Genomic DNA, 9,724 nt, shown 5'->3' on the forward strand with positions numbered 1-9,724 from the left:
GTTTTAAACAAAATGTCTGTGGGAGATGTAACCCTCTCATAAAGAGAAACTCTCTGCTTCAGAAGAATGCTCAGTTAAGGAGACATTATGGGGCTCTAATACTGGTATTCTATTTATACATTCAGTTGTCATGGTTAGATAAATTCTCAAAAGATTGGACCTTCAATCTTTTGGTTTAGTCATTTTATTTTATTTTATTTATTTGACACAGAGAGAGTGAGATAGAGCACAAGGAGAGGGGGAGCAGCAGCAGAGGGAGAAGCAGGCTCCCTGCTGAGCAAGGAGCCTGATGTGGGATTTAACCCCAAGACCCTGGGATGGTGACCTGAACTGAAGGGAGATGCTTAACCGAATGAGCCACCCAGGCATCCCTGTTCATGTTAGAAAAGAGATTTACTTCAGTCATGTTAGAAAAGAGATTTAAATACTTTAAGAAAATTTGCTACTGGGGCACCTGGGTGGCTCAGTGGGTTAAGCCTCTGCCTTTGGCTCAGGTCATGATCCCAGGGTGCTGGGATCGAGCCCCACATCGGGCTCTCTGCTCAGCGGGGAGCCTGCTTCCTCCTCTCTCTTTGCCTGCCTCTCTGCCTGCTTGTGATCTCTCTGTCCAATGAATAAATAAAATCTTTAAAAAAAATTAAAAAAAAAAAGAAAAATGAAAATTTGCTACTGTTTCCTAGCTGAGTGTTACCCAGTAGAGGAAGTAAGTGGTGGCATAAATAGCTCCTGCTAACTCCTTCACAAACACGATTTCAGATGGACAAAATGGAATATGTGTCTCTGGTACTTTCTAATCATTAAATAAGTATCAAAACTTGGCTTCAAGAGACCTAAAATCTTTTCCTAACTATGGCCCGCTCCAGTGTGGGAGCTTAAGCAAATAATTTAAAGTCTTTTTTCTTGGTTTCCTTATAATGTACAACATGGTAGGATAGGCAGATATATTTAGTTAACTGACCTAACTAGTATAGAATGCATCTTATATATAATAGGAGGGCGTATTTCTGAAGATATACATTTGGTCCCAGGATACAGCAAGGGTGTTTTCATTTGAGGTAGTTGACTTTAGGAGGAAGTGTGAAAGGAATGCCTAGCACAGTAATTAAAACATTTGGAGCACTTTATAAATATGTACCATCTAGGTCGATGCAATTCAACAGACATATGGAGACCAGCCCCCAGAAGAAACTGTCAGGACATGGTTGTGTGAGGGTGGGACTTTCAAAATTAATTAAAGCCTTGGAAATCTAAGTAGGTTTCCTAAGTGCTTACATCTTCTAAAAACTGGGAGGTTGAGGCTTAAAGAGGGAATCCATCGTTCAAATTTAAAGAACTTAATTTCACACAAATGTATTCCAGACTAAGATAGTATTTTCTTGCATATTAATAATAAACTTTCAAAGCCACCATATTCACTGGCTATTATTACCCCCTTTCCCAGAGGTGATATCTAAGTGTGAGAGAAGCTAATTAACTTGCCAATTTGTCCATAGAAGCCCTAAGTTCTGACTGTGTGATCCTCATGCTTCGAAGGTGACAACTTTGTCCTTTCCCCCCTGGTACTTACCAAGAGCAACAGAGTAATGGAGATTTCTTGGCTACCTAGAAATATAGTTTTCATGGAAGCTTGATCATTTACTTAAAGTTTATTCTTTACGTTTATTTATTCTTTATTATTAAACTCTGAAGTTTATTTATTCTTTTTATTAGAAAAGCCAGAAGTTCTTTCCACTTCTAACTGACTTTCTTCCAAGCTTAGATCTATGGGCAGTCGCCAATGCATAGGGCTGGGGAATGTGGATAGAATGTGCCTGCAGGCTAGGAATCTGGTCCGAGGGACATACTGATATTTACAGGGTTGCCATGAAACTTGGCTGGAGACCCAGCCCTCTATATGGGATCCGGACTCTGAAATGTCTTTGGCTAATCAGTATGCTTTCAGGAAGAAAAAATTAATTGCTGGTAAGCAAAGGAAGACACTGTTAATCATTAACTGTGTGGCATCTGCTTCCACAATTACAGTTCTAAAAGATTTGGATAATCACATTCTTTTGAAAAAGTCTAATTAATGTGCTTTTGCTATTATTATATTTTGAACGTGGGTAATACCAAGTTAATCAGTAAAGCCCTCCAATTTTGCTGTATGCAAAGATATTTTATTGATTGTTAGGAATATCCAAAATGACACGAATCAACAAAGACTGGGATCACTGGAGCCCTTGCCAAACCCAAGGAAGCAGACCGAATGTTTTGTGCATCTTCTTCCCTCACAACATATCCTGGGTATGATCAGGAACATGTGTCAGACCAGATGTATCTTCTTATGCACACATGCAGAAAGAATAAAAAATATGGCCCCCATGTAAAACTGGGTTTGCATCCCGGTTCTGACACTAACCATCTGTATGGCAATGAACATAAACATTCTCAACATCGGTTGCCTCTTCTATACAATATGGGCTCTAATTTGTGCCTCTAGGTATTCTTATGAAGATTAAATGAGATGACTCATGTAAAATGTACTGGCACAATAAATTTTACTTGATTATTTAGAACTCAATAAATTATAATTTCCCTTTTCCATAGTATTACTCTATTGGTATGATGTTTCTGTTTTTGTGTTTTATGGTCTGGAAATTGGACTCTACTCATGTGGACAGTAGAACAAAATATTGCAATTTGGCCTGTGTAGGATGTGTAATTCTCCAAGCTATTAGACATTTGGTGAGAAAGTTAAAAGCTGCCTGGAGTGGTTTTAAGTAGAAGAGCACTATGGTATCAATGGTTAACTGCTGAAGCATTGGATGTCAGGCTTAGCATGAACCGTCAGTAAGACTGCCTTCTCCCAGTGGGGACACATAAGCCACCAATCATCTGCTACATTCCCTTCAACTGTGAGTCAACTAGAAGTTGAGAAACAGACAATGAAACCCTGTTACTAGCCCTAATCCTGATTATATGTATATATATATATATATATATATATATATATATATATATATATCTAAGACTTAAGTAAATATCCCTATAGAAGACTTTCTAAAATGAATACTAATACTAATAACTGCTAATTTTTATTGTCAATTTATTCTGTGACAGGAACTATGCCGGTTTTATGTTTTTCTTCTTACCACAAACATGTCAAATGGTGACTATGTTTCTGATTTTTATAGATAATGAAACCAAGATACAGAAGGGTTAAGTAATTCATCATATAAAAATATATGTTTATAAAAAATAAAAAATTAATTAAAAAAAATGTCTGTAAGTAAAGAATTTTGAATCCAGAACCTGTGCCTATTCAGAACTTTAAAAATCCCAAAGGAATCATAGTATTTAAAGTCTGAAGGAAACTTAGACAGAGTATCTTCAAGAGCCCTGGAGTTTTTGATCATAGGAGATTTCCAATTCCAACCAATTTTACTTGGTTTTAATACTTGCCTGGGCTTTGAAGAAACATGAACCTCCCTTGTATTACAGGCTACTCACAGTAGGTCAAACACACAGAGTATGTCACTTGAAAAGAGCCAGAGACCATTAGAAATATTCTTTGTAGACCAAGTCTTTATAGACCAATGGCTCTTACATGGGCAGCAGAGATACTCTGGAAGCATATAAGGAAACACCATAGTTGCTCAGTATCTTGATGCTTCCAAAAAAAAAAAAAAAGGTAAAATTTTCAGTTTTGTCAGCATTTCAAATCTCATTTCCCAGGCGACAAGCATTGTTTTAGCTTTCCATACTTACAACCTGAACAAGTTGGGGTTCATCCACCTTCTTACCTCTCCCAGTTTTTGAGCTTTGATAAATTTGTACAGTCAGGGTTTATTGAGCAGAAAACAGAATACTTGGTGCCCTTTTTGTTTAAGTAACTTCTTAGTTTTAAGTTATTTTATTATGAAAATAACACATGTACATGGTAATAATAAATAGGCAAAACAAAAGGGCTACCAAATGAAAGGCTAATTTCTTCTATATTCTTAACCCAATCCCTCTCCCAGTGGAATAACTGTACATATTTTACTATGTTTCCAGAGAAGAAAATACATATATATGTAATTATGCACATGTAATATATAATTATATAGTAATACTATTTTTATTTTTACATAGTTGCATGTACATTGTAGATATTTTTGTACTTTGTTTTTCATGAAATGTATCTCAGAGGAAGAATTTTCAGATAAATGGAAGAGTAAAACCAAATGTCCTAATATCTCCCTTAATAACTAATCAAACAACAGTTCAAAAACAGAGAAAGGAAAATCACCACTAATGAACATTTAAAAATTGGAATAAAACATATTTTCATATTCTTTGAAATATGAAAGCAAATGACAGAAATAAAAGATTCAAGTATGGTACCCCAACCATTTGATCCATATCACAGAAACTATAATGTCAGGATATAGGCAGCCAAGTTCTGGAAGTTCCCATTACTTTGAAGAAAAATGTACAATGGTATCCAAATCATTTTGGCAAAAAAAATGTATCTCCAAAATTTTACAAACTTAAAGTTAGATATATAAGTTTAGATCTAAGAAGCTCAGTGTATAAGTGAGCAAATGATGAAGAAAACCATATTTAAGCAAATCCTAGGCAAACTGCTGAAAACCAAAGATAAACTGAAAAGCCTTGAAAGCAGTCAGAGGAAAATGAGACATTCCATAATGTTTGAATAACAATTTGAATAATTCACCAGAAACTATGGAAGTCAGAAGACTGTGGAACTGCATTTTAAAGTGCTAAAAGAATAATAATAATAATAATAATAATAAAATCCACTTTTTTTTTTTTTAAATCCAGGGCAAGTCTCTCTCAAGATGTCTAATGAAAATTAGACATTTTTAGATAAAGCTAAGAATTTGTTACCAGGAGACTTGAACTCAAAGAAATGCTTCAGGAATTTTCTCAGACTGAAGGTAATTATATTAGATGAAATTCAGGTCTTCAGAAAATAATGGGGAGCACTAGAAATGCTAAATACCTTAGTAAATAAATAGACTTTTTCTTAGTTTTAAAAAATCACACATGACTTAAAACAAAAAAATTATATCACTTTCCTGTGGGCTTTATAATCATATAGATATAATAATACATTTGTGGACTAGGACTTAAGGATAGGGATAAGTGAACTCATATAGTTATAAATTTTCTATATTTTACATGAAGTGGTACAATACTCTAAGACTAAAAAATTATATATAATAGTTATAATATTATATATTATACATAGATTAATTACTAGAGCAACCATAAAAAATGTATGAGGACATACCTAAAAATCCTTTAGATAAATTAAAATGGAATTCTAAAATTAATCAAATAATGTTAAAAAAAATTAGAAAAGAGAGAAGAGGATTAAACAAAATGGGACAAAGAAACATACAAAAATAATAAGTACAAAAATATAGACCTAAATTGCAACCATAATGATATTTATAATAAATGTTAACAGAGAAACCATTGCAAAAAAGTGGACATTTAAAAAATGAGTAAAAATGCAAAACCCACCTTTATTCTGTGTATAAGATAAAAATGGATATAAAGATATATTAGAAAATGAATGAAAAAAGATATATATTCAAGTAGCTTAAGAACACTGAAGGTCAGTTCTAATATCAGACAAAACTGGATTCAAAATAAAGAGCATCGCCAGTGATAAGGGCATCTTTATGGTTAGAAAGATCAATTCTTAATTCATCAGAAAGACATAACAATAATAAATGAAAGTCTAATAAAAGACTTTCATAAGTAGGGAAACAAGACTTGATAGATTAAGGAACAAAGAGATCCAAGTCTATAATATCTATAGGATAAAGAGTTTAAGCAAGGTCTTCCAGGCAGTCTTGTACATGTAGGCACAAAGCAGGATATATGCCCACCCAAACTATTGGTAACAGACTCACCAAACCTAGACCCAGTGTGGACCCAACAAAAGTCACATGAGTTAGCTCCAATCCAGCTAGGCTGCAATTCTGGGAGTAATCCCAACAGCTAGGTTAGCTGACCAGAGAAGGTTCCTACCTAATGAAACCAGTTTACAAAGACCGGAAGAGGTGTTTGTGCCTTCAAATGCACAGTCAACAACACAAGGCCACACACATCATGAAGAGTCAAGGAAATAAGATACTATCAAAGGAAACTAGCAAAGCTTTAGTAACTAACTCCAAAGAAATGGATATCTGTGAGTTTACCTGATGAAAATTTCAAATTAATAAAGAAACCCAATAAAATGCAACAGATCACAGGTAACTATATGAAATCTTGAAAGTATGAGCAAAATAAAAAGTTTAATGTTAAAATATAAACCATAAGAAAGAACTAAACAGATCCTGGATCTGAAGAATACAGTGACAAAACTACCAAATTGAACAAAGAAAAATTAATAAAGAAAATTCAGTAGAGAACTTCAACAACAGACTTGAAAATCTAGAAGAAAGAATCAGCAAACTCAAAGACAGATCATTTGAAATTAATTACAGAAACAACAAGAAAAAAGAAAAGAGTGAAAAAGCCTATGTGAATTATAAAATACTATAGAGCAAATGGATATACACATCATGGGATATCAGAGGGGAAGAGAAAGACAAAGGGGCAGAAAGTTTGTTTAAAGAAATAATAGCTGTAGTCTTTCCAAATCTTGAGAGATATGGACATCCATGTAGATGAAGCTCAAAATACCTCATGTAGGATAATGCAAAGATTAACCTGAGACACATTATAATCAAATAGTAAAAGTCAAAGACAGAGAAAATATTGAAAATGGCAAGGGGAAAAAATGACTCATTACATAATGCTGCTAACCAAAAATATTCAACAAAGCTGTCAATCAGAAAGGCATGATAAAGTTATTCTCAGACAAACGGAAGGTAAAGGAGTTCATTACCACTAGACCTGCCTTACAAGAAATGCCAAAGAGACCACTTCAACTGAAATGAAAGGAAATTCAGTAACAACATGAAAATACATGAAAGTATAAAATTCACTGTGAAAAGTAAACATATAGTCAAATTTAGAATACTTTACTCATGTAATGGGGCTGTGTAAATCACTTTTGTCTCTAGTATAAAAGTTAAAAGACAGGAGTATTAAAAATAATTACAATAATTTCTTATCTATAGTGATTTCTTAATGGATACAAAATATAAAAAGATGTAAACTGTGACAGAGCATAAAATGTTAGGGGAGAAGTAGAGAGTATAGAACTTTGGGGGGCACCTGGGTGGCTCAGAAGGTTAAACCTCTGCCTTCAGCTCAGGTCATGATCTTGAGGTCCTGGGATCGAGCCCCACATCGGGCTCTCTGCTCAGCAGGGAGCTTGCTTCCCCCCTACTCCGCCTGCCTCTCTGCTTACTTGTGATCTCTGTCAAATAAATAAATAAAAGTTTAAAAAAAAGAGAAGAGTGTAGAGTTTTTATATGCAATCAAGCTTAAGTTGTTATCAGCCTAAAATATACTGTTATAACTATAATATGTTTTATGTAAGCTTCATCATAACCACAAAGCAAAAACCTATAGTAGATAAACAAAAGATGAAGATACAGGAATCAAAGCATACTACCACAAAAAGTCATCTGATCCCATAGGAAGACAGCAAGGGAGAAAGAAAGGAACAAAGGAACTACAGAATAGAAAAAACAAAATGGCAACAGTAAGTTCTTACCTATTAATAATTATTTTAAATGTAAATGGATTAAATCTTTCAATTGAGATATGGAGTGTCTGGATGGATTAAAAAAATTCCAAAAATATGCTGCCTATAAGAGCTCATTCAGCTTTAAGGGGACACATAGGCTGAAAATGAAGGGATGGAAATGATATTGCCTATAAGTGGTAACCATAAGAGAGTGGGAATGGCTATACTTAATTCAGATAAAATAGACTTTGAGTTGAAATTGGTCACAATAGACAAAGAATGCCATTATATAATGACGAAGGGATTGGTTCAACAGGTAATAATAATTGCAAATATGTATGCATGCAGGACTGAAGCACCCAAATATTTAAAACAAACATTATTGGGACTGAAGGGAGAATTAGACAACAATACAGTAATAGCAGGGTACTTCATATCCCACTTTCAATGACGGATAGATAAGACAGACAGAAAATCAATGAAGAAATAGAGGGTCTGAACAACAGTATAGACCAAATGGGTCTAATAGACATTTAAGGAACATTCCATTCAGTAGCACAAGAAAAATTTTCAAATGCATGTGGAACATTCCCCAGAATGGATAATATGTTGGGCCAGATTTTAAGAAGACTGGACTCATATAGAGTTTCTTTTCCAACCAAATAGTATTAAATTAGGAGTTGATAACAGGAGGAAAATTGGGGAATTCAAAAATACATAGAAATGAACACTGCTGGGGGCCTCGTTGGCTCAGTTGGTAGAATATGCAACTCTTGATCTCAGGGTCATGAGTCAAGTCCCAAACTGAGTGTGGAGACAAAAAAGAAAGAGAAAGGAAGAGAGAGAAAGAAAAAAAGAGAGAGGGAAGGAAGGAGGGAGAGGATGAAGGGAAGAAAGAAGAGAGCTAGAGTTTGCCTGGTTACAATTTATTGTTCCATTATTTATATTTAAAAAAAAGGAAAGAAGAAATTAGCACACTCGTGAACACTGGTAGGTTAAGGAAGAAATCAGAAAGGAAAAAAAAGTATCCTGATACAAATGAAAATAGGAACACAACACACCAAAACTTAAGAGATGCAGAAAAGTAGTTCTAAGAGGGAAATTTATAGTGATGATTACTTATACTAAGAAAAAGGAAAGATCCCAAATAAAACAATATAATGTGATACCCCATGAAACTAGAAAAAAAGAAGAAACTAAGCCCAAAGGTAGAGGAATGAAGGTTAATAATAAAGACTCGAACAGAAATCAATGCAACAGAGACCAGAAAAATTATAAAAAAGATCAGTGATGCTAAGAATTGGGTTTCTGAAAAATAAAATTGATAAACCTTTACTAGACTAAACAAGAAAATAAGGTAGAGGATGCAAATAATTGAAAATAGTATGAATGAAAGAGGAGACATTACAACTGATACCACAGAAATACAAAGGCTCGTAAGAGACTACTGTGACCAATTATGAACAAACAAGTTGGATAACCTATTAGAAATGGGTCCACTACTACAAAGATACAACCTATCAAATTGAATCATAAAGAAATAGAAAATCCGAGTAGACCAAATTACTCATAAGGAGATTTAATCAGTAATAAAAAACAAACAAATGAATTATTGGTAATTCTACCACATTTTAAAAGAAGCATATCTATACTTCTCAAACTCTTCCAAAAATATGAAGAGGAAAGACTTTCAAACTCATTTTATAAGGCCAGCATTACCTTTTGAGCAGAGCCAGACAAGGATAACAGAAAAAAAGAAAATTATAGGCCAGCATCTCTGATGCACATATATGCAAAAATTCTCAGCAAAATACTATCAAACCAAATCTAACAGCATATAAAAGGGACCTACATCATGTTCTAGTAGGATTTATGTCCACGATGCAAGGATGGTTCAACATATGCAAATCAATAAATGTGATATATCACATTAATAGAATAAAGCAAAAAGCCATATGACGATCTCAATGTATGTAGAAAAGGCATTTGACAAAACTCAACATCCTTTCATGAATAAAAAAACTTAAAAGATTAAGTATAGACAGAGTGTACCTCAACAACATAATAAAGGCCATACATGACAAG

This window comes from Mustela erminea, chromosome 19 (genome assembly GCF_009829155.1).
Source record: "Mustela erminea isolate mMusErm1 chromosome 19, mMusErm1.Pri, whole genome shotgun sequence".
In the NCBI taxonomy this organism is placed as follows: Eukaryota; Metazoa; Chordata; class Mammalia; order Carnivora; family Mustelidae; genus Mustela; species Mustela erminea.